Genomic DNA, 23986 nt, shown 5'->3' with positions numbered 1-23986 from the left:
AACACTACATTCTGGTCTGGTGAAAAAACAATACTGCTAGAGCAGGAACTGTCAGTGTCAATTTAAAGTGCATACAATAAAATATTTTTAGATACACAGACATGATACATGGCCATGTAGTGGGATTTTGTAGGCGAATAGATTATGGGACATTAGGTATGGGGCTGCAGCCAAGCTTCATCGCTAATGCAGTGCGGCTGTGTAAGAGATGAACAGCACTGAAGGAAAAGAAGCACAGAATGGTGAGGTATACTGACCAACCACAAAAGTGTAAAAGGACACAGGTATTACGCATGCAAGAAACAGGGTGTAAAAGGTTGTACTGGGGAATAATAAAGTGCTGATGCTTGAAACCATTCTTGGTGTCAGTCATGGGTCCTGTCAGGGTTTGGTATGAATTTGTTGATCCTCAGAAGCAGAAGTACAGAATATTGTATCTTATATCACATCCACGCTGTTTTTCCTTTTCATTACACATTCTGATAAATCAGTGACTTATGTTTCTTGCTTAGAGTTACTTAATAACTTACTTAACCTTCTGTTTATGTCTCTGACATATATTTAGGTACTTGTTTTGCCTTTTAGAGCTTATTAGTTGTAGTCTCTTTCCTCAACATCTGTGAGGTTTTGGAAGTTCTTATATCAGAGAACACTTCCTATCTTGCTTAGCACTCCCATGGCTTACCATTGAGCTCTACTGAAAAAAGGATCCTCATTCCTTATCCAAAGAGAGGCTAACTTCCCACGGAACTGCTTTAATAATATGCAAATGCTGACTGAACATTGTAACAAGGTTGTGAAAATTCTGAAAGCAACAGGAAAAGAAGCAAAACACCACCAACCAAAGTGTTATTACCTCCACAGCATTTTCAATTTCTTTTATATTCCCCCAGAAATATTCTAATCAAAACAGAGACCTCTGTGTTGTAAACACAAACACACTGAACGCTTGATTTTCTTACCTTAATGGGCTACTAAGGACAGCTCACAGACTAAAAGCTGAAAACTCAGACTTTAAAAAAATTCAAGTTTCTCCATTTTCATTTGCAGTTTGTTACCTTCTACAACCTGAATTATACAAACTGGCTTTCCTCCAAACATCTCAGAAAAAAGGCAAGCACGTGAAAATATGCTTTTTCAATGTGTGCACTTCTTCATTATAAAACTGAAGCCTTACTTTATGGCTGTGAAGTCTCAGAAGCAGTAGAAGCTATACACCACAGCTCTATGAAAGAGGGGAGAAGAGCATCTTCATAATTTTCTGTTCTTTACTGCTTATACATGGAGCCTTCCTAGCTTCAGGAAGATTTAGTGTGTGTCTCAACACATCAGGAACTGGAGACATGAAGAAGCAATATCAGCCTCAGGACCTCAACAACTGCCACACAGACTATCATCTACTGCCTCAAAAAAAAGAGAGGAGAGATCCCATCTTCCCATAGAACCATCTGACGGAGTCACTCTAGTTGAACTTAGAGTGGACAGGTGAGATATAGACAATTCTATTTTGAAAGATAAATTTATTTTATACTGCTATTTTAATTGGAAAGAGAGGAAGGAATACTAATACTCTCAAGAAATAATTTATTACACAAGCTTTAGGTGTTGCAGTAGCTAGGACAAAGGAGTCACAAAGGTCATATCCCCCTAAAACCTTCTACTGAGAAAAAACGTCACCCAGCTTTGTTCAGTCTGGTAGGGAGAGACTGCAGACCCACTACACACATCTTCTTATAAGAGTTGAGTTTTAAAATCCAAATAAGATTATTACTAGAAAAAAAAAACCCAGATGCCCACCTGCTTGGCTCAATATTTTCTTATTTTAAAGTAATGACTTTAATGTACACAATGTAAAATTAACCATTATAATAATGAGCTTATTTATTCTGCATTGCAAACAACTGCTGTATTTTATATGGATCCTTTTAGTATCCAGAAAATTAAGCATGCATTCTAAGCTGAGGGCAGGCACTAGACATGCTCTCATCAGCCCTGAAAACCCCAAACTTGATAACATACATCCCAAAGTCCCTCCTGATGCCCGTCCCAACTTCACCTTGCTTTATTTTCCACAGTCCTGCCCCACCTGCTCATCTATGCAGACCACAACATCATGGGTTCACATTACCCACATGGCTGAAGCCTCACAACTCATTGTCTTTTAGCTTCCTATTTTTATAGAAACTTGGAGAAAGGATTCTAATATGATACTACTAGAAGATCTCACTCATTTTCATTACAAAATCCTTATTTCTACATTTAACATAATTACAAAGTTTCTTTGAAATACTATACACAGTACTCTGTAAGTTCTGATTTTCACTGGTTACACTCTCACATACTGAGGGATGATTTAGGCTTTCAGTGTCCCCTCCTGTGGCCTAAATCACCTAGTCAGCAGGAAGTTTGGGTATCAGCCAAGTACTTAATAGCTTTGCACAACTACTTGCCAACATTAACATTGAGCCAAGAGCTCAAACATTTGTAAAACTACCAAAAGCTTTAAGGAAGCATCTTCTTTAGAGTTAACCTCCCCAAAAATATATGGTGACAGTTAAGTGCAGAAATTATCAATCCAATTCCAAACAGTCTAAAATTGTTCAGTACTGTTCAGTACTGAATTGTTCAGTACTAAAATTGTTCAGTACTGTTCAGTACTATACAGCTCCCCACCAAAAGAAGCAAAATAGGAAAAAGGTGATGTAGAACACAATGCTCCTGATTTTCTCTGTCAGGACTGCACACTTTGAGGCACCACAAAAGAAAGGAGATTCACAGAAAAAGATGTCCTAGCAAACAGTAATGATCTCTTTATTTTGATAACATCTTTTAAATACTCTTATCACAACAAAAACATCTCTGTACACCGAAAATCAGGAGCAAATGCATATTAAAAGTAGTGACTAAGAGTCAGAAATATTTCTAGCACTCTCTTTTGGTTTACCTAGGTTTTCTACTGCTTTCATAATGGCACAATACATTTTCACAGCAGAGAATATTCTTTTCTTCACATGTTTTTTGTTATCTGTGCTGATGTAAAAAAAAAAAAAAAAGACAGCAAGGTGATACAAATAAGACACAGAAAACCCAAATCTGTTGTAGAGTATCCCTCCTTTCCTCATTAATTGGAGTAAGCAGCATGGCATGACTTCTCTTACTAAAGTAAAAAAAGATAAATACAATGCTCTTCATATGGTGTTAGTACAAGACCAGCATTGTTTCTATTAAAAGGATGAAGTACTCTCTTCCTGCTAACCAGGCTGACCAAGTTACTTCTTCCCCCCCACTTTTTCTTAGTCCAAAAAAGAACATACTCCCTTTCTTCCTGCTACTCAACTATTCCATACAAGTTTGAAAAACAAAGTGTACATGACAGCTTCAAATGGAACCTTTTCATTTAGGTCCCTTACAGTGTCCTCAATCTGCATTTCTTATGTAAATTTAAGTTTTACTACAGTCTGCACAATATATTTCTTTTTACTAGTCAACAGACATTAATTTATCCCCTCTTGTAGCTTGTTGCAAAAATTGTACATATGTAGTTGTAAATAAAGTTAGCTCTAAAGCCTGTTTTATCATCTTGTGAGCTGCTCATGTCCCATCAGTGCTAAATGGAAAAACTGGCATTTATCACCTCATAGGAACAGTTTACCAGGCCTGCCTGCCTTTCATTTCTCTTTCACACTTCCTTCTCTTTCAGAAGAAAATATGAAGGCAAAAGTAGGAGTGGTTGCTCAATATGCATCTAGTGACATATACAGAAAATAAAGTTGTCAGGCATTCTAATGCCGTCAAGGAGCAGTGACAGCAATGAATACTTGTCACACGATCAGAAAACTCTACCAATTGAAATATTTGCTCAAAGTGCCTTATTAAAAATCTTGAAAAGTAAGTGGTTTGACACCATTATCAGGATTGTCAATTATATTACTCTCAAGCTAAGTACCTAAGTGAAGGGTCAACAATACTTTAACTCTTTTATGTAAGTTTCATATGTTTAAAACAATCTTAGTGTTCATGAGACATGCATTTCTTTCAAAGCATTTCACTCTATTACAATGTTTGAGACATTGTAATTGTTTTAAAACACCATACTAGTGAGAAATAGGCTTTAAATAATATAAGTAGTATTTAAACTCCACCAGCTGACACCTCCTTCATTTTCTAACTTTTAAGTTAGGCTTCTGTTGCTCAAACTCCAATTCTTAATATTTTATCTCTAACACTTCCATTAAAACCTTCCATTCCTGCAGTCCTGCATGTGACAGGGGTCTTCCTGGGGTTTCTAAGACGCTTAAGGGAGGTGAGAAATTTCAAATTTGTTTTATTTTTCTGATGTTGTGTAAAATATTAAAGATCTGAAAATGGAGCATTTAAATAAAAAAGGATTCTATAGCCAAGCAAAGGCAGAACCATCACATCTAATTTTAATTGTTATGCCAGAGAACACCATGTATCTTTATAAAAAGCTATGGGGCAGCCTATCTGCCCAATCTGGGCAAACACAACCACTTACAGTCTGTACTGTTACCTGCCAGTGCTGAGGACCTCTCACTATCCAGTCCCTTCTGATTTAACAGTCCCTCCACAAAGGAGGGATGTTTAGTGTTACCCTTTGTTTAAAGTATGAAGCACAAGCACCAACAGTGGTGTTGTCCTGGGTTGCAGTGTAGGATGTACACCAAGTATTTATTTTATCACCATCTTCATGAACTGTTGAAACCAGGTGGGCTAGTGTTTTCCCAAGCCCCCTGCCTCTTCTGCTAATGGCCTTTGGAGTGTCTTCTGCTAATGGCCCATTAACGCCTTTGGGGTGTCTTCTGCTAATGGCCCATGAGTCACAGGTAACTCCCTCCAGGGGTTATCTCTGTTAATGGGCCATCAAGGACCCATTTCACACTTCTCATGCTATTGTGAGATGCTCTGCCCGGGGGAGGAGCCAAGCATTCTCACCTGGATATAAGCTGGTATGTGAGACAGTGCAAGGGCACTTATCCACTGGATTCCCAGAGGAGCAGGGCTGCCAGACCTTTTTCTACAGGATCACTGCTTCAGGAAGAGCACCTCACCTGGACTGCTTCCACCATCCTGCTCAGGTTGTATTCTGACTCTGTCAGTGATCCTTCGTGTTATTGCATTTATTTTATTTTACTTTTACCTTTTTACCATTCTTCTTATTAAATTATATCTCTGACTTGGAGCCTCTCATTCGTTTTGCTTTCAAACCACAACATTTTTTGGTGCCCAACGTGGGGCACGAGGCACTGAGAAAAGTCAGAACTACAGTTTTGTATTTGAGAAGACACATGTTTGCTATGATGCTCAACATGCTTACATGTGTCTTATACCTATCTCTCTATATTTTTCCACACATGGGGTACTATCTGCCGGTCTTAATGCCCCTGCGTAGACCAGGGTATGGTACTAAAATTGCCTTATTGGTCTGTTATGTCCATTGCTTGATAAACTCCGAGGCAATGAACAGCATTCAGAATATATACCCAGTTTTGGATTCGTTTTCTGGTCTAGGATGCTACATCTGGGGCCTCAACAATCTCACTCAGCCCCTGTGGGGAGGAGTAAAGAATGATTTTTTCCAGCTTTTTAGGCATCACATAGCAGTTTTTGAAAATATTGAGTACCCTCTGGATGCCAAGGACAGTATTATGTTATTGTCAGCCCTGCTTTCTCTTCTCTGCACAGCTCTTTGGTTTTTCTGCACCATGCTTAGGATCAAAACACTACCTGGTGTGATACAGCATGTTCCTAAGGAAGAGGAAGAGGGAAAGAGAAGCAAAGCAACAGTGTCCTCATCTACACAGACTATTGCAGAGGAGAAAGAAGCCAAAAGTGAATCAACAGTGTCTGCATCTACACAGACTGTCACAGAGGAAAAGGGAACCAAAGACAAGGCAACAGTGTCCTCATCTACACAGACCATCGCAGAGGAGAAAGAAGCCAAAAGTGAATCAACAGTGTCCGTGTCTACACAGACTGTCACAGAGGAAAAGGGAACCAAAGGCAAGGCAACAGTGTCCTCATCTACCCAGACCACCACAGAGGAGAAAGAAGCCAAAAGTGAGGCAACAGTGTCCACATCTACGCAGACTGTCACAGAGGAGAAAGGAACCAAAGGTGCTGTCAGCATCTCCACACAAACCGTTACTGAACTGGAACAACCTAAACCAGTAGTAGTTGCCACCACTCAGAAAAAGAAGTCAAGGCGCAAATCAGTCCGCGTAGTGACTGACAAGGATGCAGCAGGACCTTTGCAGCCAGCAGAGGAGACAGAGATAGAGATCATCACTCGCTCTCTATCCCTGGGTGAGTTGTGTGACCTACGAAGGAATTCACCCACCAGACCAACGAGTCCATCCTGACCTTGCTGCTCCGCATCTGGGACGCTGCAGCCAATGACACCATTCTGAATGGAATTGAGGCCAGGCAACTGGGATCGCTGTCCTGGGATGTGGTCATTGACCAGGGGATTGGGAAAACCCAAGAACCTCTCAGCCTCTGGCAGCGACTGCTAACAAGTGTGAAAGACAGATACCTTTGTAAAGAAGACCTCCAAGTGCACCAAGGCAAATGGAGCACAATAGAACAAGGTATCCAATGCCTGAGGGAATTGGCTGTACTGGAGATCATTTTTTTCAGAAAACGAGAGATTTCCTAAAAACCCAGATGATGTCCAGTGCACATCACGGATGTGGCTGAGACTTGCACGGCTTGGACCAGAGATGCACTCACGTTACCTGGCAACACTGCAATGGAGAGAAGGTGAGGACAAGGTGGGTGTCTTGGCTAATAAATTAAGAATTTACGAGGACACTGTCACCGCCCCAGTTCGTATCCATGTCTCGTCCGTGGAAACACGACTGGCTGAGCAAGTCCGGAGCTTGATTGAAGAAGGCCATCAAAAATTAAAAGAACTCAAGGAAGAAATTTATCATATCTCACCAGAGCCAACGAGAGTCTCTGCCATTAGGAGCAGGCATCCCCCAGCCAGGGAGAGAGGATACACACCACGAGGTAACCTCTGGTCTTTTCTTCGAGAGCATGGAGAAGACATGAAGAAGTGGGATGGAAAACCCACCTCCTCCTTAGCAGCCCGGGTACGTGAACTGAAAAGAAGAACACCTACCACAAGAAGCCCATCCAGAATCAAGGTTTCCCCAGTCTCTCAGAACTCCAGACGGTACAGGAATGATGATATGACTGATCCTCTGGAAGGGACCTCAGAAAAGTACGTACAGGAGGAGAACAACGTATGCCATGACCAGGAATAGGGGTGCCCTGCCTCTAGCCAGGAAGAGGAAAGGGATAATCGGATCTACTGGACTGTGTGGATCTGATGGCCTGGCACATCTGACCCACAAAAATATACGGCGTTGGTTGACACTGGGGCCCAATGTACCATGATGCCATCAAGGTATATAGGAACAGAATCCATCTCTGTTTCTGGGGTGACAGGAGGGTCCCAGGAACTGACTGTATTAGAGGCTGAAGTGAGTTTAACTGGGAACGAGTGGCAAAAACACCCCATCGCAACTGGCCCAGAGGCCCCATGCATTCTCGGCATAGACTATCTCAGGAATGGATATTTCAAAGACCCGAAGGGATATCGCTGGGCTTTTGGGATAGCCGCAGCTGAGAAAGAAAACATCAGACAGTTGAATACTTTGCCTGGTCTCTCAGATGACCCCTCTGCTGTGGGACTGCTCAGAGTCGAAGAACAACAGGTACCAACTGCCACAACAACAGTACACCGCCGCCAATACCGCACTGACAGCAACTCTGTGATTCCCATACATGAGATGATTCGTAAACTGGAGAGCCAAGGGGTGGTCAGTAAGACTCATTCACCTTTCAACAGCCCAGTATGGCCTGTGTGTAAGTCCATGTGGAGAATGGAGACTGACGGTGGATTACCATGCTCAGAATGAAGTCACGCCACCACTGAGCGCTGCTGTGCCAGACTGTTAGAGCTGACATTGCAAATGCTTTCTTCTCCATTCCTTCAGCAGCACAGTGCAGGCCCCAGTTTGCTTTCACCTGAAGGGGCGTGCAGTACACCTGGAACCAACTGCCCCAGGGGTGGAAACACAGCCCCACCATCTGCCATGGGCTGATCCAGGCTGCACTGGAGAAGGGTGAGGCTCCGGAACATCTGCAGTACATCGACGACATCATCGTATGGGGGAATGCCCCAAGGGAGGTCTTTGAGAAAGGAGAGAAGATTATCCAAATTCTGTTGAAAGCTGGTTTTGCCATTAAACAAAGTAAGGTTAAGAGACCGGCTCAAGAAATCCAGTTCCTGGGAGTCAAGTGGCAAGATGGACGTCACCAAATCCCCACAGAGATAATAAACAAGATCACTGCCATGTCCCCACCTACCAACAAGAAGGAAACACAAGCTTTCCTAGGTGCCATAGGCTTCTGGAGGATGCACATTCCTGAGTATAGTCAGATTGTGAGCCCTCTCTATCTGGTTACCCGCAAGAAGAACGATTTCCACTGGGGCCCTGAACAGCAACAAGCCTTTGTTCAGATCAAACAAGAGATTGCTCATGCAGTAGCCCTTGGCCCAGTCAGGACGGGACCAGATGTGAAGAATGTGCTTTACTCTGCAGCCGGGAGCAATGGTCTGTCCTGGAGCCTGTGGCAGAAGGTGCCTGGGGAGACTCAAGGCCGACCATTGGGATTCTGGAGCCGAAGTTACAGAGGCTCCGAAGCCACTCCCACACTCCCACTGAGAAGGAGATCTTGGCCACCTATGAAGGAGTTCAAGCTGCCTCAGAAGTGATTGGTACTGAAACACAGCTGCTTCTGGCACCCCGATTACCAGTGATGGGGGGGATGTTTAAAGGAAAGGTTCCCTCCACACATCACGCCACTGACACCACATGGAGCAAATGGATTGCTCTCATCACAGCGCGCCCGTATTGGAAACCCAAATCGCCATGGGATTCTGGAAGTTATAACAAACTGGCCAGAAGGTGAGAATTTTGGATTATCGTCTGAAGAAGAAGAAAAGCAAGTAACGCGTGCCGAGGAAGCCCCACCATACAATGAGCTACTGGAGACTGAAAGACGATATGCTCTCTTCACTGATGGCTCCTGCCAAATTGTAGGCGCTAACCGGAAATGGAAGGCTGCAGTTTGGAGCCCCACACAACAAGTTGCACAGGCTACCGAGGGACTAGGTGGGTCGAGTCAGGTTGCAGAGCTTAAAGCTGTCCAGCTGGCCTTGGATATTGCTGAACGAGAGAAATGGCCGAGGCTCTATCTCTACACTGACTCATGGATGGTAGCTAATGCTCTGTGGGGATGGCTGAATTGCTGGAAAAAGGCCAACTGGCAGCGCAGAGGAAAACCCATCTGGGCCGCTGACATTTGGCAGGACATCGCTGCCCGAGTAGAGAGACTGACCGTGAAAGTTCGACATGTGGACGCACACGTACCCAAGAGCCGGGCTAATGAGGAGCATCACAATAACGAGCAGGTGGACAAAGCCGCCAAGGTGAAAGTATCACAGGTGGATCTGGACTGGCAGCACAAGGGAGAACTGTTCCTAGCTCGTTGGGCCCATGATGCCTCTGGTCATCAAGGAAGAGATGCGACATACCGATGGGCCCGTGACCAAGAGGTGGACCTTACTATGGACAGCATCTCACAGGTCATTCACAACTGTGAGATCTGCGCTGCAATCAAACAGGCCAAGCGAGTGAAGCCTCTGTGGTATGGTGGATGATGGCTGAAGTACAGGTATGGGGAAGCCTGGCAAATTGACTACATCACCCTTCCCCAAACCCACCAAGGGAAGCGCTACGTGCTGACCATGGTGGAAGCCACCACTGGATGGCTGGAAACCTACCCGTGCCTCATGCCACTGCCCGGAACACCATCCTGGGCCTGGAAAAACAAGTCCTGTGGAGACACAGCACTCCTGAGAGAATTGAGTCAGACAACGGGACCCATTTCAAAAACAGCCTTATAAACACCTGGGTATATCCATTCAAACATGGTATTGAATGGATATACCACATTCCTTATCATGCACCAGCTGCCGGAAAAGTTGAACGGTGCAATGGACTACTAAAGACTACCCTGAAGGCACTTGGCAAGGGGACTTTCAAGAATTGGGAAATGAACTTAGCCAAAGCTACTTGGTTAGTCAACACCCGAGGGTCTATTAATCGAGGTGGTCCTGCTCAGTCTGAACCCTTGCACACAGTGGATGGAGATAACGTCCCTGCAGTACATATGAAAGGCATTTTAGGGAAGACTGTTTGGATTAATCCCGCCTCAGGAAAAGGCAGACCCATCCGTGGGATTGTCTTTGCTCAAGGACCAGGTCACACTTGGTGGGTAATGCAGAAAGATGGGGAAACCCATTGTGTACCACAGGGAGACTTAATTTTAAGTGAGAATAGTGTGTAACATTTTATTCTCTATGTGTACGCATATCTTTGTAAGAATGTATTGATCTGGATATGATGTAGATGGTAATAGAATAAGGGGTGGATTATGTCCTGGGTTGCAGTGTAGGACGTACACAAAGTATTTATTCTATCACCATCTTCATGAACTGTTGAAACCAGGTGGGCTAGTGTTTTCCCAAGCCCCCTGCCTCTTCTGCTAATGACTTTTGGGGTGTCTTCTGCTAATGGCCCATGAGTCACAGGTAACTCCCTCCAGGGGTTATGGGCCATCAAGGACCCATTTCACACTTTTCATGCTATTGTGAGATGCTCTGCCCAGGAGGAGGAGCCAAGCATTCTCACCTGGATATAAGCTGGTATGTGAGACAGTGCAAGGGCACTTATCCACTGGATTCCCAGAGGAGCAGGGCTGCCAGACCTTTTCCACAGGATCACTGCTTCAGGAAGATCACCTCACCTGGACTGCTTCCACCATCCTGCTCAGGTTGTATTCTGACTCTGTCAGTGATCCTTCGTGTTATTGCATTTATTTTATTTTACTTTTACCTTTTTACCATTCTTCTTATTAAATTATATCTCTGACTTGGAGCCTCTCATTCGTTTTGCTTTCAAACCACAACAGGTGTGAAGAGCTTCAGAGGGGCAGGGTAAAACACCTCAGTTTTAACTGCCTGAAGCTCCCACGCTCACTTGTGTCATTGTTTTGCTGCCCATCTGCTCTCTGCAGCTCTCAACATTGGGATTCTATTTTTTATTGATGGGTAGGAGGGTGGATGGTGTGAATCACAAGGAACAAGGGATAGAAACACAATTTCCAAAACACTGCTTGTCCCTCTTCAGTTTTTCAGTTCTCAGCTTCCCCACACTAGTGTGACCTTCCCAGGCTACACAGATATTTCCAAAGACCTGGCAAGTTTTTGGTTTTCCAGAGAAGTATTTCCTAACATTTCATTCCTTGCACGTATGCAGGTGTCTTGTGTGCTAAATTTTGCATCCTAGTCTGTATTCATCATGCCTTTCATCCTGCAATTGTTAACCACTTTCCTTTTATTCCTTTCTCAATAAGAATTCTCATTTATCAATGCAAGCCTGGATTTACAAATTCCAGTATTTTGTGGAGGATTATTCTAAGACACATGGTATACCAGACAAACAGTATTTTTCATTTAATGACTAGTAAAGAAAAACAACAACCATATGCCTGGATTTTTTTTACTAAAATAGTCTCCTTTGAGGAAAAAAATATTACAATGTAAAAGTATGCAACATTCTTCAGGAGTACTTGAAAGTTATGCCTAGTTATTAGCAGTGCTTTTATCAGCATTTACCTAACTTGAATGACCAAATAATATACAGAAACACAATTATAGACTGAATTACCCTTTGAGAAGGTAGAGCCTAAAAACAAGCATGATTTAAGATAGCTAAAAGTTTTCTAGAAAAATCTAAAAGACCAGATTTGTTCTGTCATTCCTATACTGTCAGAATTTATACAAATTCTTTAGGAAAAAAAGGCCCTTCAGCTGGTAATATCTATATTAAATGCTTATTGAAGACTATATTCATTCTAGTAAAATAACCTAAGAACTGAAAATAGTGTAAAAGGAAATTGAGTTCATAGTTAGACCTGTAAAACTGACTATTTTCACATTAAATATGCTTAAAAATATTGTCATATGCAACTTTTATGCATACTTTTCATTTTAAGATGCACTTACAACTCTTAATGTTTTAGAAACCAACAGAGATACTCCCACACAAGAGTACTTCCAATTAAATTCACTAAGGCTACTCTCATTAATGTTACTAGACATGGATTTACACATTTGCAGGATAGTTATATTTTTCTTTTTTGCTACAAAACTTCCATTCTGATTAAAAAGACAACAAAATAGTCATAGTCAGCTATTAAGGCTACCTGAGCAGCCTCTAGCACTTTCTTTGAATACTTTAATATGGGGATATTTAGCAAGCCTAAATATCCATTCTGCATCTTACATTTATTTGATTCTAGAATAGCAACATGCCTATTCAAACTGCAAAACAAGAAGCATATTTGTGCACTCAGCTTTGATGCTTTGAAGCCATCACAATTTTAAAACCTGTAGAACATCTCTCCTCTGTTCTTTGCTCAGATACAAGAGCATGCACATTTCAGTACCATGCCAAAGAAAAATTGGCTGTGCTTCAGCCACATCAGATCAAAGCTGTCCAAGGAACTTAGAGGCTCTGTAAGCAATGCAAGTGACTTAGCAGATTAGCTTTCAATTCATCATAGAATCAGCATCCTGGAACCATTAGAAGACACTGCACTTCAGGAATTGCCTTCTTATTTATTTATTCACCAAAAGAGTTGAAGAGTTCCCCAAGCACTTGGTGGCTGGCTTGTAATTTCATAGCACAGCCCAATCTGCCCCCTTTGGGCTCACACTCAGCTAAACACAACCACACCAGTTCACAAGTGCAATTTGTAAGTCCTCACAGCATCTGACTTAACATTTGAAGCTGATGACAGATGTTATTGTAACTGTTTCCTTAAGGAAAAACAAATGGTTTGATCAGACTTCAAATGAGGTCTATAAATGAAAGCTGAGGTACACCATGACTGCCAAGACACTGCCATCAAAAATAAACTTGCTTTACACAGCAAACTGTCTTCCAGAGAAGCCTCTGAGAGCACCCATTTCATCCACTTTTATTGGACACAGGTCAACAAAAAGAGCTGTGCTTTATTTACCAGGTCATATTTGTCCACTGATCTGAATTGTTCAAAGAACATAACTGGTAAGAACTGTATTTCAGCAATATATTTTGAGGAAAAGAATGCACTATAGTAAACTGTTAAAGTCAAAAGCCTCACCATCACAGAAATAGCACAGACCTGCGCTGTTTTATAAAGTAATTAAATAATTCAGACACTGCATGTGCCAACAGATAATGAAATATACAGCTAAGCAGATTACCAGTAAATTAATTTTACTGACCATGAAAAGTGTTTAAATTACAACACTGAAAACTGAAGGAGCATCAGCAAAATTTCTAACAGGACTCAACTCATATGACAAAGAAAAATCAGTTCCTGAGAATTCAAGTACAATGGCCTCCAAGCCTTGCAACTAAACACTCCAAACATACCAAATAGTGTAAGCACAAGTATATTAAACCTCCATGACGAATTGGAATGAAGCGACCAAGATGTTTTCTGTAAACCCCTCAATGTTTGGAGAAGATTAGTCAGCATCCCAAGCCATCTGAGTTATTCACTTGGAGGGAAACTGCCCCACACATTACCAATGCTCTGTGAAAAAATGCACTTTTGGAATAAATTTAGAAATGGCAGAGATTTTTGTTATATTTTTTTCACATCCATCAAAATAAATTGCACATTATATCCAACTAAGCAATAGGCAATGCTTTCTCTAGTGGCTTCTCACCCCAACTCCACAGTACTTCCTGAAACTACAGGCACATCATTTCCACACGTACCTATACAATATATATTTATATATACATCACTTTCAGCAATCCTTTTACTCCATTCAGCGTTCCATGACATTTCTCACACAATGAGATAGATTTTGCTACTAAATCACTTTGAAAAATTCTCAATTTTCAATTTAATAGATTCTACATCTTCACTATGACCTCAGTTAGAGGAATAGGATAATGAGCAAACATCCCACAAACAGTGGGAAGTATTTAAAAAAAATCAGTATTCGCAGAAAGTAGGGTATTTTACGCAAATAAAGAGTCCATTGGTCATTAAGGAAGCCACACGGTAACTAGTCTGAAACACTTCCAGTGAATGCCAGTCTGCAAGATTATCTTAAAAACTCATTCTAAGACAATCTAGAAAACACATATTGCCTTTCAAAAGCCTAATCTTAAACTTTCACAGAAAAGCTCTGGCTTTGCTAAACATCCAAAACATTAAAGACTCCCACACATCCAATCACAACTTGAAACTGACATACATCTCAAGTTCTTAGACACGTTACTTCTGCTTTCCTAAAAGCACAGAACCAACCCTACACATCTCCCTCATTCTCATTTTAAAGTAAAGGGACAACATTGTCCATAACCTGTCCATTGCAAAGTGTAAATTTCTAATATCATGAAGGAATTCCAAGTTTCTGTGAACAGAAATGCTGTAGCAGTAATGGGACCTTGTCCTGAGAAATGCTAAAACATCTTTGCTCCTCCTCTCTCCTTTGGGCAGAGCTCAGCACCTGATAGACCATCCCTGAAAGGAGATGCAGTTCCTAATTGTTGCCATTACTTCAAAACAAGACTTAAGATATTCCAAGGCTGGGAATCTAAAAGCCACGATCACTAAATAAATCATAAAAATCCCTGAAATCAACCACCAAGAAAGCAACAACAGAATTTCAATTGCACAATGCTAATTCATCAGACACCTATACTTTCTCATACAAACACTGGATATCCATGCTTAGAACTCTCCTTGAACCTCTAAAAGTAGTCAACTGCTGCTTTCCAAGGAAACAGGCTGGGTTTTTTTTCCATCTCACATACAAGCAGTAACAAACCAACATAAATCCATCTCACTTTCTCTTTTTCAGAAAGACTGTAAAAGATTGTTTCTTTCTATAAAATACTTCACATTTTTAAAAAGCAACTAAAAACAAAATGCTCCAGAAAAACATTTAACTGATGTTTCTGCTTATATGCCTTTGTATTTTCTTAATGTGAAAGTATCACTCAGAAGAAGCAGCAATACCCAGTTCATTTTCAGAGTTTAGTTTCAACTATGACCCTCAAAAGGAAATTATAAAGTCATTTTACTTTCAAGTAGCTCTTACCCTTTTGCCAGGACTTAGTAGAAAATATAAGCTAGCATTAGTGTTGCAAAATATAAATAAATTGAGGTAAGCTCATCATTGCTAAGTACATATGAGATCATTTAAAAACTAAGATTTAAATCGCAAAAATATTTTAACACAATCCTGAACCTAACAAATATATCACAGATAAGAGGGATCACATAAAAATTAAAAAACAAACAGCACCAGAGTAATATTTCCTAGGTGGATCTAAGATCCTTCATATATATATATATCCCAGGCATGAAAAAACTAAATTAAACAGATGATAACAAATGCATCGTAGTGGATAAAAATATAATAAACACCCTAACAGATACAGGTGGGGGGAACATATGTTGTCTTTGGAAATGATACACAGGCTGGTTGCCTGACCCTCTTTGTGGGGTGAACAACCCACTCTTTTTTCTTAGTCATCCTTCAAAGGTCAGTAACAATCATCTTTCTAAATCAAAAGAAGAAATATCACCTTGAGCACGCTTGTACAAGAACACACACGCTGAGCAGGTAATTCTCTATCACATATTTTTGATACATCACAAATATGTGATAGAGAATCACATAGTATCACATATTTGACACTCTAAAATGGTTGAATGTGTTCTTTTGGTATTTGGCTGCTAAGAATATGGCCCACAGCTTTCTACAGCCTTCAGAGTAGGCAAGGAATAGCAGGAGGGACTGGCATGGACAGTGGATCTCACTCTACCATCCACCAGATTTGACTACCAGTACATTAGAGGAGTTGAAGAACCACTCACAGGGTAAGAGGTGGCAAGATGGGTCTCCTCCAAACTCTAGCAAACCACAAGAGCAAAGATAATGAGTATAATAAGGCACCCAAACACTAAACAAGAAATTTCTCAGTTCTTAACTGGAAGCCCTACCTCACCCAGGGTGTGCTCATAAAACACAGCATAGGGCTTCTCATAGTGCAAACATGTGGTTTCAGCCTGAGCTGGACAGCCATAAACCACAGGGATTGCCCTTGTCTCAACAAGCTTTTAGAAGAAGAAATTATGTTCCCTTCGTCCACTGGACAGAAAGTCCCTCCTTCCTCCCAGATTCCTCTAGGAAAAGTGAAAATGCTAACTCACCTTGATGACTTTGAAAGCCATTTTACACAGAGCTTTCAAACAAAAATAACGGTGGTAAAAATGCTCCTTTAAGGCAGTGAGGAGATGTGGAGTCACTTTCATACACAGCCCTTAACAAAATCAGCCACGAAGCCAAGGCCTGGACTTTAAGTTCCTTCCAAGAAAGCTTTTCCCACAGAAACATATTCCTTAAGGGAACTAACTGTATTAACGTTATACACTCCGCATGTGCGGAAATAAACCCTTTAAAAAGGGCCTTTTTCCTCCTCCTATTCGGGGAAAGGAACCAGCGGGGAATGCACTTCTCCGGCAGATACAACCGTGAGGGGACTGCGGCTGGGGGAGCTTCGCCTGTTTGCTGCTCCTGGGGGTTTATGGCTGGTGTTTCCTTCACCATCTGAGCTGGGGGAGCGTTCGCCATCCCCCGCGCCTCTACAGGGAGAGTCCAAGGCAATACATCCCGGCAGAGGGATGGGTTTAGGGTCCCCGCGGGGACGTGCAGTCTGACACCGCCGCCTGCCAGGAGCCGGGCCGGCGTCCCTCAGCCCCGCTGCCCAGTCGGGAGGACAGTGCCCGATGCTCCCCCCCCATCACCACTGGAGCTGGGAAAGGGCCGCAGGAGGGAACTCCCCGCGCCCCCAGTCCAGATTGTGGAGCGCTGCAATTCCCGGGAGAGGAGGGAATGGAGGAGGGCAGCAGCGCATCTCCCCTCAGGGCAGGGCGGCGGGGCTGACACGGGGGATCTGCTCCGTCCTCGGCTTGGAAACCAAATGCCAGGGGAGAAGTGAGTGGATGGAGGGGAACCTCCCTCCCTTCCCCACCCTCCGAGCAGCGGGAGCGGGGCCTGCGCCCGGCCCGGCCGCCGGGGAGGGGCCGCACTCTGGGCAGCGGCCCCGGGCACACACGTGGGGCTGGGGGGAACGAGGATGGGAATAAAAACAAATCGCGAACGGACAGTAGCTAAGTGAAACCGCTGGTGCAGAAAGCCGAGCAGAAAACTAGCCGGGCAAGTGGGATCTGCCCTCCCCTTGGCTGCAGTTATTGGCCGCGCTTGTGTGCAAGGAGCTCGCAGCTGCCAATGCCAGTGGGCGGCCGGCATGTCCATCACCAGGGAAAGAGCAATTCGCCGCTACGGGAGTAGATTCCCGTCCATCCATCACAAGGCTTAGCAGGTAGCCGCCTAGAAATCCATTGCACACTAATAAAAAAATTAAAAAAAAAATCCTTCCCCATCAAATTACTACCGTAGTGCTCCCAGAAAAAAATATGTATGTATCCTTGGTGAATATAGGCGTGGGTTTAATCACATGCATCACATCCATCGCTTGTCCAGCCTAAAATGGTCTTTTTCTTTAAAAAGAATAAACCGAGCATCATAAATAAGGGAGCTCCGTCAGTATTCATTAATTATATACCTGAAAAATAATATCCTGTTAGCGTCTGTTTCCATCTGCCAGCCACTGGAAGGGAACAAAAATCTCTCACCTTTTCCTTGACACGGTTTTTAAAACACCAAACATTACCCATTATGTAGGTATAAAGCTAGGATTTTTCCAAAGCTCATCAAATCTATTCTAGAAAACTTTAACAACAAAAATAATATTTTAAAATACTAGGCACAAAGAGGAAAAAATAGAGTCCTATTTAAGGAGGCTACTTTTAATAGAAATTGCAAGAGATTTCTGGTTGACGATTCTACAGGGAGAGGCACTCTGTTACAAGAATAAGACGTGCACTTGGTCCCATTTATTACAACGTATTTCCAAAGCAATATAAAAAGCCTATTCTGCACATTCACCTCCAGATTTTTACACCCGACAGCTGTAAAAAAGCAACATACAGCATTTCCTTAATCACGGTAAATTGAAGCCATGCATCCCAGCCATATTCTTGCTTAAGCTTCTCACCTTTCAAATCATTTCATCTGCCTGCCGTCCTCACGCGGATTTTACAACATCACGTTTAGCCGGCATCCCGTTTGCGCGGAGGGAGAGCCGGGGCCGCGGAACACCTGCCGGGGGGCCGAGAGCAGGAACCTGCTGCAGCCGGGGGAGGCTCGTGTGCCCCTGTCCCTCGTCTTTCCGCCTCTCGGCGAGTCTCCCTCAGTCAGCTGCGAGCCTGGCTGTCTGGGCTGCCAGTCCCTGACTCAACATTCCCAGCATTCCCGAGGAGCCCGGGCTCCAGCGGCGCGGCTGGGAGCCGCCGGGGGCAGCAGCAGCACACACACCGCAGCCCGTGATCCCTGCGAGCGCCCGCCCGGCTCTGGCCATTCACCGCCGGCCCGCGGGTTCCCGTCCCCACCCAGGGAACGGCTGCAAGCGTGTTACTCATTGTGAAACGGCCTAAAAATACACCTATGTCTGCGTAAAACTGCAGAGGCTAAATTGCTTTCTCGCTCCTGTTCGCCAAAGGCCAGAACTGTTCAAAGGCAGGTGCTTCAGAACGTGATGTGTAAAAAACCATTGCTAAATGCGTGCATTTACACAAACAGGGGGAAAAAACCCCACAAATCTGAATCTGTGTTTTGACTTGAGTGTAAAAGAAGTTCAAGATGACATCCATATTTATTTGTATTTTTTTTTCAAAAGCAATATACAGTAGGGAAAAAAAACCCCACAGATTAGCTGCTATGCAAAACCTGAAAACCTTTTTCATAACAAAACTCCAGACTGCATAAAAAATTATTCCTGAGATTTCATTGTTTTTTATGAAGGGGAGTAAGAGAAACTTCTATAAACATCACTGGCTTCTCATCCTATGAGCAGAGGGTTTGGTCCTCTTCTATTTTTCTCTCCTCAATTTTTTTTTTTTTTTAGTTTAATTGCTCTGTATACAATTATAAGTGATCACCTTTGGTCTTTAGCCTGAATTCACCTTCAGACTTACCCTACACAAAATTTCACAAACATTTTATGTGTATTCTCTTGATGTCATTGCAGTCACATTGATTTTAAGAACCACTTTTGATTTGTAGTAGCTTTAATATAATCTCTTATTTCTCTCTTGCCCACATAGGCACCTATAAAGGCCACTATTAAACATTATTGAGAAGAACAACTGTTATGGAATAACTGTTAAAAACTATGTCAAATCAACTTGATTTCAACCAGTCACATTTAAAATTAGCATAATCCCTATATTGCTATATCTGAATTATCCAAAGCCTGTTGAAATACTTGGCTGTCACAGATACTCCTTTGGAGTTGCTAGAATGCCATTCCCAGCAGGAGCATAGCAGGTTTGCATTTCCCCAAGAAAGGGACACACTCTTACAGTATCCACCTACCTCAGCTGTAATTGCAATAGAGGGCAAATACTTTTTCTGAGTTCAAAGTAATGGAATAACCATGATTAAAATGCAAACTTCAATTCGTTTTGAACTTGCATACTTATTTGAAGACACTTCTGTTCAAATAGTTTCAAAACTATGAAGATTATGGACAGAGAGAATCTGTTCCTGGAGAAATTGACAAGAAGGGGCATGGTTTTGTATACAAATAATTTCACTTGACCTGAAAAGCAAACAAAGTATTCCCCAAAAGTTCACAAGTCTGCATCTGTAAGAAAACAGATCGGCACTACAAAATGGGTCCCTACACTGAATGCTTCAGAACACAAGAAGTGCCCATTTTCAGCTTAGACCCTAATTTGGATTCAGTGTGAAATAAGAATCTCTTACAGACCTGTCTCAATATTGCTAAATCTAATTGTGTCTCAGTACTGTTAATGATGACAAGACTTTTTTTCTAAGTGGTGTCAGCTGCTGACAGTTCTTTAAACGTGTCACACCATTCCTGCCTATATGAAAAGGCAAGGAACATCAGGTTCTGCCTTATCTTTTTCGTGACTCATTCACTGGCAAAGACCGAGGGCCTTGTGATAGCCAGCAAAATCCAGAAGCATCCTGACAGAGGACCAGTAGCCTAAGAATCTTCTTTCCAAGGAATAATCACTAGGGGAAGACAGAGTTGCCATGAGGCTGCAATGAATTAAGCTTGCTATCAGTCAATAAACTTTATAGCAGAGTTCATCACACACAACCAATCTCAGAGCAGGAGACCCTCTCCAGGGGACTGTCACCATTACCAGTGCCAAAGAGCAGAATATACCCACTGTGTATAAAACCATTGGAGACCTTTGTGGGGAAAAAAATAGTTTGCCAAATTGTACTCAAAAAGACTTGCTAGAAAAATGTGCAGTTCAAAAGAAGGGGAAAAAAGTAATCAGAATTTTACAGCTAATCTACTTATTGTATTAGTAGAAACAACATCCATGCAAAGACCTCAGGGTCACATAATCCAAACTCTTCAATAAGATTCATTCCTTAAATTCAAGACAATGCTGGAATCCAAAGGGTAGGATAATATCAATTATGTCCTTAAGTCTGACTACTTTGCAGCTGATTAAAGTTCTCATTTCCAGTTTTGGTCTCCAGTCTAATCACAGTACCATCTGTGTTATCCCTGGTGCCATGACGCAGGTGGATGCCATTAAGCATAAAAAGACCCTGATCATGAGTAAAGTACCACTTTTTTTTTCTTTTGTTTATTTTAAGAGGTTCCCATTAACTACTAGACATATCTTTCAGCCAACTGTTAGAGGAAAGCAGTCTGTTGTAAAACTTAAACCATTATGTATATTATAAGGTGCCATGTGATGCTATGTCTAATGTTTGCACTTGTCAACAGTTTCTATCATCAAATAGATTTTTGGCTAGCAGACTTCAGTTTATTTGTTTTCTACTTTAAAAATGTAGTATATTCACAGTTCTTCTGCTTTTGCATCAGGAGCTGTGGAAGCCCCACTGAAATTAATGGCTTTTTTTTATTTCAATTACCCCAAATTAAAGAAGACCCTAACCAAGCAAGTCCATATGGAATACATATTGTCAAGTCTCTTATTTTCCTCCATCTATGTCTACTGATTTTGGAAACAGAACAGTATAAAACATACTTATTACAACCATTCTGGTTACTTATTCTACGAAAAAATAATTCAAAATAACAATTGTTATAAATGCAATGGCAAATATCGGATAAATAAAAGACAATTTATTAATAACAAAATATCGAACACCAGAAAAGTGAGAAAGCCACAAATTAGGAGAATATCAGCGCCGCGCTGGGTGGATAGGGTCCGCACCGGGGTACAAGACTCCCAAATCCACGCCGATGCAGCTTTCAGTCCAGCACTTTATAGGGTTTTTCCGCCCTTAGGCAGTCCAGGTGTTCAGGATGGGCTGAATAGTCCAAATTTCTTTTCGATGGCCTTCCCGGATCTCGTCAGGTCTCATTGTCTCATTCCGGGAAAACTCTTTTTAATGTCAATTTCATGTGTTAGTCTTATGCTGATTTCATTTTGCTTGTTGAGCCGGAGAGTTGATGAGATTGGCATCGTCGTCACGAAGGAATTTCTTCCTTGCATTGGCAAGGAAGTGATTCTTATCGAGGTTGGCCGGTGTCTTTGTCTAGCTTGATGATGTTCATCCTGTCTTTGCAACTGAGACTGACAGGCTGGGGAGGAAACGATTAGCCCTATACTGGATTTCACAATTTTTATTAACATTATTCCCATTACACATCAGGTTATTATTTTATACACGAATTTTTACCCAAAATTTATCACAACAATGTATAATGTTACTTACTATTTTCAAGTCCTGTACATCTGTTCATCCTTCCCAATTATTTCTTCTCTTCTTACCTGTAGTACTAAGACTTTAGAAGCAGCTAGCTCCCTTTCGTGTTTTGGTGAAGATAAATATTATTTAGTGCTTAATTTCTTCAAAAACAGAAATACGAATAGAAGTTTGGTCCCTGCTGCATAATTACTAGCAAGCGACTGCAGGCATGTACTTTAAAAGACACAGGAAAATGTATTTCAGCTTTAGTCATTGAACCTGGCTCCGCTCTATTCCTCTGTGCTTCCCTAGTACTACTTAATTTACACTGAAGGGTACAGAATTTAAAAAAAACAAAAAAATATTGCCTTTACCATGACATGGTAATCAGATTTCAAGTAAACACTTGACCCAAGAAAAACAAAAAGCTCCAAACAAACAAAATAATCGAAAAAAAATTCCATTTTCTGTTGACTACCAAATGAAGCCCTATCAGCCTAGTCCACAGAGGTGGTGCACTCATCAGTCATTAACTTATGGACTGTTCTTCCCTCTTTATCAGTTTATATATTCACCTACAAATACCTATCAAACTGAGTTGCAAAACAGTTTCCACTATATGGTAAGCTTCTGGCTTTGCTTTCCTCAAGTCATATCACCCAAGACACATCACCATGATTCAAAAAATTGTTAGTATAACTTATTCATTATTAATTTACATGATCACGTGCTTTCCAAAAGACGAAAAAGTGTTATTTGAGTATACATGAACACACAAGAGACCATTGAGGAAGTCATTATAACACAAAAAACAAACAAGGAAAACACACTCTTTTGTAATTACGTAATTTAGTGGTTTATTATGCACCACACAGCCTGTATCTATTCAGGATAGAAATAAAGCCACTCCAGCAGATGCTGTTAATATCACAGTTACAAGCAGAGCAAAAACACTAAAATATTTTAATAATAAAAATACCCATCTCACAGAAGTTCTCCAGCTTCCACATCTCAAAGCAGGGCTATTAACAGGCTTTTGCACCAACTCTACAACATATTAAGAATATTTCTTAGGAAAATTCAAAATCCAGGAAGCACTAACAGTAGCCAGCAAATACAGCTTAAACATCTTGTTTAATATTTTAAGTTTTATCAACGGCCCTTATTTTTCCTGGTTGGAAACAATGTCACTGTTGCACATGTAAATCTACATAGCGACTGTTATATAGAAATGCTGCTAAATGAGTTCTGACTAATAAACACTTAGATCCCGGTTTGGGGTTTTTTTTTTAATCACCTTAGACACATCAGAGCTAAAGTCCAACTGACTTTTCAGTAAGAATTAAGCTTTCAAATGCCAAAAATTTACTTTTCACTCCTGAAAAGTAAATCCAGATACTAAAACTTTACTTACAAGTGTCAACGTGAGGCACTTCATCTGAAGGCAGCTAAGGCCCTCTGCCAGCTCGCCAGTTGCAAAAAACACATCTCCTTCCATACTTGTGAGCTCAGCCTCTAAAGCAAAGTCAGCAGATACAAAAAGTAGGATAATCAGACTATTCACCCCCAGCCCATCACCTTTTCCCAGCAGAACTACAGAGCAGCTAGGCAGTGAGGGAACCTTTTATTGGCAGCACAATCTCCTCCAATTTTAAACAGCTGAGTACTGAAGCCTGAGGTATTGCCTGAATCAGGGGCAGGAACAAAACTACCTGAGTGGGGGGAGCTAGTCCACCACAGCAGTCCCCAACAGAACCAAATTCCTGCAGTGAGTAGGGCCCTATTAGATCAACCAAATTCAGCAATAATGTGAAAACAATTTAAAATGGTAGCCTTGTATGGCTACCTTGTATGGCTATGTCAGCTTCAAAGCTGACAACCTACAGCTGCTTCCCTGCTTTTGTGCTCCTAGTGGGTTCTGTTGAGGAGCTGCTGTCCAACTGAATAACAAGAAATACCAAACACCTGACCATGGATGGC

At 41.8% G+C, this 23986-nt stretch overlaps 1 protein-coding gene and 1 long non-coding RNA gene across 6 annotated transcripts in view; one reads left to right on the top strand and one right to left on the bottom strand.

Annotated features, from left to right (window-relative positions):
* The window catches only part of ERC2 (ELKS/RAB6-interacting/CAST family member 2), a 438499-nt gene extending 420023 nt beyond the window's left edge, over positions 1-18476 (bottom strand). For all 5 annotated transcript variants that reach the window (XR_014590924.1, XR_014590925.1, XR_014590926.1 and 2 more), the window contains exon 1: positions 18294-18476. The gene's annotated coding sequence lies outside the window, so the exon portion shown is untranslated. The remainder of the gene's footprint in view (positions 1-18293) is intronic.
* LOC310913950 overlaps positions 1-23986 on the top strand; it is a 293389-nt gene that overhangs the window by 211622 nt on the left and 57781 nt on the right. The gene's annotated exons all lie outside the window — the stretch shown is intronic.

This window comes from Zosterops lateralis, assembly GCF_965231275.1.
Source record: "Zosterops lateralis genome assembly, chromosome: 11".
NCBI lineage: Eukaryota > Metazoa > Chordata > Aves > Passeriformes > Zosteropidae > Zosterops > Zosterops lateralis.
Note: the sequence above shows the minus strand (reverse complement) of the source record. Positions and strands in the feature narration are given on the sequence as shown.